Below are 6,998 nucleotides of genomic sequence, written 5' to 3' on the forward strand. Positions count from 1 at the left end.
TGTCATGTGGCATCTCCTCAACACCCCTCAAAGACCTTCTCTTTTCTTCTCCTTTTTCTTACAATTTTACATGCTTTTTTTTCATCCATTGATCACTCCTTCATAGGTGGGGAGGAGGAGAGCTCTCTCGCTCCCTCCCACCTTCCTAATTTTTATCTCTTTTTTTTCACCCTTTCTCTTCTCCATAGGTGGGGAGGAGGAGATCTCTCTCACTCCCTCCCACCCCTTGCGTGTGTGTGTGTCCAAACAACATATTATATTTTGTATAATAGTATATATATTCTTTTTCTATACTTATTATTCAAAGGTTTTGAAGGTGCCATGTGGCACCTCCTCACATCCCCAAAAACCTTATTTTTTCTCTCATTTTCCTATAATTTTTGCAATTATTTTTTTCCTTTTCTATCCTCAATTGGTGGGGAGAAGGGCTCTCTCTCTCTCTCTCTCTCTCTCTCTCTCTCTCTCTCTCTCTATATATATATATATATATATATATATATATATATATGAGTGACATTCTCATGGTATTTAGCATCTAGGTAGTATTGTACGGTAGACATGGAATGCTAAGGACGATTACATGGGGATATTGAAGAGGAGTGGTTGTTATTATTGACACTTCTAATTACGTTGTAGGGAGCAAAAGTCATTATTGATAACAATACATGGTAGAGAATCAGTACATTGCATGGGCATTTCCATGTGTTGGATATAGCTTGGGATTGGGTTTATCAAAGAGTATAGTATGTGGAAGATTTATTTTGAAAGGGAAGTTGCACTTTGCTACACAATATTATATCTGCAAAGAAAAATCTCACATTGTGCATTCTCTTCATATGGGAGTGCTAGTCTCCTCTTATTTGTATAGGATATTTCTCTCTCTCTCTCTCTCTCTCTCTCTCTCTCTCTCTCTCTCTCTCTCTCTCTCTCTCTCTCTCTCTCTCTCTCTCTCTCTCTCTCTCTCTCTCTCTCTCTCTCTCTCTCTCTTTAGGTGGGGAGAAGGACTTTGTCTCGTTTTCTTTCTTTGTATCAAAATAACATGTTATATTTTGTATAATAGCTTATATCTTCTTTTTCTTCTATTTAAATCCTAAACCCCTAAAAAACTTTCTCCTTTTCTTTTTCTTTTTCCTCCATGGGTGGGGAGGAGGAGTGATCTCTCTCATTCTTTCCCCCCATCTTCTTTCTCCCTCTCTTCATGTTGAAATAACGTAATATATTTTACATTATAGTACTTTATATTTTCTTCTTCTATCTATATTTGAAGGGTTTTTGGGGCACCATGTGGCATTTCCTTACTCCCCCAAAAACCTTCTTTTTTTTTCTTCTTTTTTCTACAATTTATTGCAATAATTGTTTTTCCTCCTTTCTTCCTCAATAGGTTCTCTCTCTCTCTCTCTCTCTCTCTCTCTTCAAGATCAATATTAAAGTTTTTTAAAATATAATTTTTAATATATAAACAACGAAGGGTGACTTTCTCTCTCTCTCTTTTGTAATGGATGAATCTCTATCTCTCTCTCATCAACATAATGTAAAATATTGTGTAAAATAACGTACACAATAGTTATTGTATAAGATTGAATAATAATTACTATACCTATTATCATATTAAATCTGAAGGTTTTTGGGGAGTGTCACGTGGCATCTCCTCAACACCCCTCAAAGACCTTCTCTTTTCTTCTCCTTTTTCTTACAATTTTACATCCTTTTTTTTCATCCACTGATCACTCCTTCATAGGTGGGGAGGAGGAGAGCTCTCTCGCTCCCTTCCACCTCCCTAATTTTTATCTCTTTTTTTTCACCCTTTCTCTTCTCCATAGGCCGTGGGGAGGAGGAGAGCTCTCTCACTCCCTCCCACCCCTTGCGTGTGTGTGTGTCCAAACAACATATTATATTTTGTATAATAGTATATATATTCTTTTTCTATACTTATTATTCAAAGGTTTTGAAGGTGCCATGTGGCACCTCCTCACATCCCCAAAAACCTTATTTTTTCTCTCATTTTCCTATAACTTTTGCAATCATTTTATTCCTTCTCTATCCTCAATTGGTGGGGAGAAGGGCTCTCTCTCTCTCTCTCTCTCTCTCTCTCTCTCTCTCTCTCTCTATATATATATATATATATATATATATATATATATATATATATATATATATATATATATATATATATATATATATATATATGAGTGACTTTCGCATGGTATTTAGCATCTAGGTAGTATTGCACGGTAGACATGGAATGCTAAGGACGATTACATGGGGATATTGAAGAGGAGTGGTTGTTATTGTTGACACTTCTAATTACGTTGTAGGGAGCAAAAGTCATTATTGATAACAATACATGGTAGAGAATCAGTACATTGCATGGGGATTTCCATGTGTTGGATATAGCTTGGGATTGGGGTTATCGAAGAGTATAGTATGTGGAAGATTTATTTTGAAAGGGAAGTTGCACTTTGCTACACAATATTATATCTGCAAAGAAAAATCTCACATTGTGCATTCTCTTCATATTGGAGTGCTAGTCTCCTCTTATTTGTATAGGATCTCTCTCTCTCTCTCTCTCTCTAGGTGGGGAGAAGGACTTTGTCTCTTTTTCTTTCTTTGTATCAAAATAACATGTTATATTTTGTATAATAGCTTATATCTTCTTTTTCTTCTCTTTAAACCCTAAACCCCTAAAAAACTTTCTCCTTTTCTTTTTCTTTTTCCTCCATGGGTGGGGAGGAGGAGTGATCTCTCTCATTCTTTCCCCCCATCTTCTTTCTCCCTCTCTTCATGTTGAAATAACGTAATATATTTTACATTATAGTACTTTATATTTTCTTCTTCTATCTATACTTGAAGGGTTTTTGGGGCACCATGTGGCATTTCCTTACTCCCCCAAAAACCTTCTTTTTTTTTCTTCTTTTTTCTACAATTTATTGCAATAATTGTTTTTCCTCCTTTCTTCCTCAATAGGTTCTCTCTCTCTCTCTCTCTCTCTCTCTCTCTCTCTCTCTCTCTCTCTCTCTCTTAAAGATCAATATTAAAGTTTTTTAAAATATAATTTTTAATATATAAACAAAGAAGGGTGACTCTCTCTCTCTCTCTCTTTTGTAATGGATGAATCTCTATCTCTCTCTCATCAACATAATGTAAAATATTGTGTAAAATAACGTACACAATAGTTATTGTGTAAGATTGAATAATAATTACTATACTTATTATCATATTAAATATGAAGGTTTTTGGGGAGTGTCATGTGGCATCTCCTCAACACCCCTCAAAGAAAGACCTTCTCTTTTCTTCTCCTTTTTCTTACAATTTTACATCCTTTTTTTTCATCCACTGATCACTCCTTCATAGGTGCGGAGGAGGAGAGCTCTCTCGCTCCCTTCCACCTCCCTAATTTTTATCTCTTTTTTTTCACCCTCTCTCTTCTCCATAGGTGGGGAGGAGGAGAGCTCTCTCACTCCCTCCCACCCCTTGCGCACGCGCGCGTGTGTGTGTGTCTAAACAACATATTATATTTTGTATAATAGTATATACATTCTTTTTATATACTTATTATTCAAAGGTTTTGAAGGTGGCATAGGCTGCAACCCTTGGGCAATGCTTCTCAGCATGCTCGAACCAGTCATCACCAACTCACGCAATACCCAAAGGTTCTACGATATACCCGGTATGTAGGATCTTTCTAAATTCCTTGCGTACTCCTAGGGAAAGCTTAATAAGCTGTAAAAGATTCACATCCGGCTTGACTTCGCAAAGAGAGCTCGCCAAATCGAATTCATGATAGTTCGATAGAGCTTGCTTTTCATGCCAAACCATCCGCTCTTTAGGTCGCTGAATCGGCTTTATTGCCTTTTTTTTAACTTTCACCTTCTTCTTTGGTGGTTCCTTATTGGCTTTACTTTTTACGGGCTTCAAAGGTCCCCCTTCCATGGCAATATCCAAAACTTGCGTTCCTTTGTCGCCTTGCTTAGGGTTTCCGTCGATAGGCTTATCCTTGTCGGCTTCTCTACCCTTTTGACCTCTTGTAAGAACAGCTCGCAGATTAGAGGTTTCAGCATCGTTAATGCATACAGCCTCAATCAAACTAACCCCACTACCACTTGATAGCTCCTCCACTGTAGTCTTTGGTCGTTGAAGTATTTGTTTAGGCCCATCTTCTCGCTGGGAATCATTTCCTTGCGCACGATGATTAACAGGCCCTGGCTGCCGACTACCTCGCTGGAGGGAACTGATCTTACTCCAGCAAGTAGCTGCTAAATGGCCGGATTTTCCACAAATATCGCACTTAACATTTGGGCAATTCCTTGGATAGTGCTGCCTACCACACCATTTGCAACTGAACCTCGAAGGTGCACCCTCATCTGGGTATGTACTTCCTATCAAATTTTGTTGTTTTTTAAGGAAGTTGACATCAACGGCTATTTGCCGATATTGCTCCGTAATCATGTTGGTATAATGCTTCATCATGTCCTTAACCTCACCAAGAACATTGGAAGCGCTCGACTCATAGCCTTGGTCATTACCATGTCGTTCCATCGGCCTAACAATTCGATTAGGCACTGGTTGTTGAGCCACATGCATGGTATTAGAATTGACTGCCTAGCCTCCACCATTTGGAGCCATTTGACTGCCCGTAGGTATCGACATGCTAGGGGGAGCTGGTAATAAAGGGACATTCTGCATCATGTTCCCTCTCCCATTAGGGTTAGCCATCACTATCCCTTGGCCACTACTGCCATTGGCCATCGCCACATTGTTTCCCAATACTAAACCCATATTTGAATTGCCTCGAGAAGCATAGGCTGCTTGTAGTCGGGATTCCACCTCTTGTGCTCGTGTAATGGCAGTATCTATATTCCCCAAGGGGACACTACTCAACTGCAATTGGATATTAAAGTCCAAACCATGTAGGAAATATTGCAATTAGGCAGCTGCGGGGATAGGAATAGAGGTGTCCAACTTACGAAAAACCTCTTTTATTTTCTTTGCATAAGCATGAATATCCTCGTGTGGTTCTTGGTGGGTCACGTTGAGTACACGCAACCAATATTGCCCACCCCTTTTAGGGGCAAACTCCCTTTGAAAAGCTCCATAAAATGCATCAATATTCAATATGGTTCCGGCTTCTAAACCATGATACCATATAGCGGCTCTTCCTTTGAGAGTCATGTTGAAGAACATCATTAAATGTCCTTCTTCTTGGATGCGACAGTTAAACATCAGCTTTTGAAACTCCCTAATGTGGAGTTCCGCATCTTCCTCAACTAGCCCATTAAAAATGGGTAGCGGGTAACCTAGAGCTGGCAAATCCGTCGTTCCTGCAGGAATTGCAATAGGCTGTGCCATGACGAGAATTGGATTTGCACTAGGAATAAGGGACGGTGGGGTTACACCTCCCGCACTTGATGTAGACTAGCTTATGGAAGGAAGGGGAGCACTAGAGCTTCCACCTTCTCCTAACTTACTGCTTGTGGCCCCAAGACCACTAGATCCACTCCCTCGTAAGGGTTCAGCATCGCTACGCTTAGGGGAATATCTCCTAAAAATTTCAGCACGTCGCCTAGCTCTTTCGTCTCTCTCTTGCTTTTGGATTTCTGCTAGACGATGCTTATCGCTAAATAACATATCAATCTCAGTATCCTTTGGCATAAACTGCAAGTTGGTCCCTAGACAACCAGGATTCGAGGACCGCCACTTTTAAGCAGCTCCCGGCAGATGCACCGCTGATGGAACCTAGAACGGGCTGGCATTGGCTCGTGCACTAGCCGGACCTCTATCACACGCGCTCAACAACCCCACGGCCTCACGGCCAGGAGCGTTGATGACACAAACATTGCCTTCCTAAATGTCTTGCGTTTGTATTATGTCATTTGTAGTCCACTCTTCTCTCACCCACTACTCCTCAGAGGGAGTCCCTTACACATTGCCTAATGGCACGAAGCACAAACATAGGGGGTCCTCCAACGGCTGAATGCCGCCACCCCTCTGCGACTCTCCTACACCTTGGGGATTGGCTCCTTGGTGCACCGCTCAACATATAAACATTTCGCACAAAATCCACTCAAGGTACCATTTAATCGTATACAGGAATGCACCATTGTCCTTACTTCTCTTTTCCCTAGACCCCACGACTAGCCTATGGCTTAGGGTGTCCTGTCTCTCACTCAATGTGGGTCAAGATCCTAATGAAAACAATTGCTGTGCATCCAGGATTTCTGATACCTTTAAATATTTCCATGATTTATGCATATTGTGGATGCCAAGTGCTCAAACAATTATAAAATCAATATTGTGTATATGCGGAAAACATCCTTTCAATGATTTTCAGCTACCGTTCTTATGCGGCGTTGCACGAACCTAGCACCAAGGAAACCCTCGTGCTACTAGGCCCTTATTCAATAATTATTCACCGACCTATGTGGCATGCAAACAAAACAGTAATCTTTTCATCATTTTACTCCACATTTAAACACATTTTGACCACTCTACCCTCCCATCGATCAAATGTTGCATTGTGGTATGGATTTATAAGGCATTGTGCCATCATTTTATGTGTAAAGAGCAGGAAAAACACACTAGAACAAGAAGGTGGGTTTTAACTGAGGCAAATCCTCATGCTTCAGTCCCCACAAACATTTACAAATATTTTTCTTAATTATCATTAATTTTCCGCACCCAAAATGCATATTTTCCCTATTTTTAGTGATTTTCCTCTATTTTCATTGTATTTTTCCTTATTTTCTGCATTATTTAATTACTAAAAATTCAAAATAGGTTATGGGCTGTGGCCCTTAGTTCCTTCTTGCAGCAAAAATGAAAATTTACTTGGTGTTCCTATTCATTTTTCCATTTTTATGCCGAAAAACATCATTTTCCCTTGATTTTCCATATTTTACGTATTTTAGTGTATTATTTTGAGTCACAAGATGCATATTTTTCTGATTTTCTGATTTTGATCAACAAGTACTCATGGAAACCAGCAATATAAACAATTTTTA

Source organism: Lygodium microphyllum, chromosome 27, assembly GCF_053477565.2.
Source record: "Lygodium microphyllum isolate KBCC chromosome 27, Lygodium_microphyllum_v1.1.10, whole genome shotgun sequence".
NCBI lineage: Eukaryota > Viridiplantae > Streptophyta > Polypodiopsida > Schizaeales > Lygodiaceae > Lygodium > Lygodium microphyllum.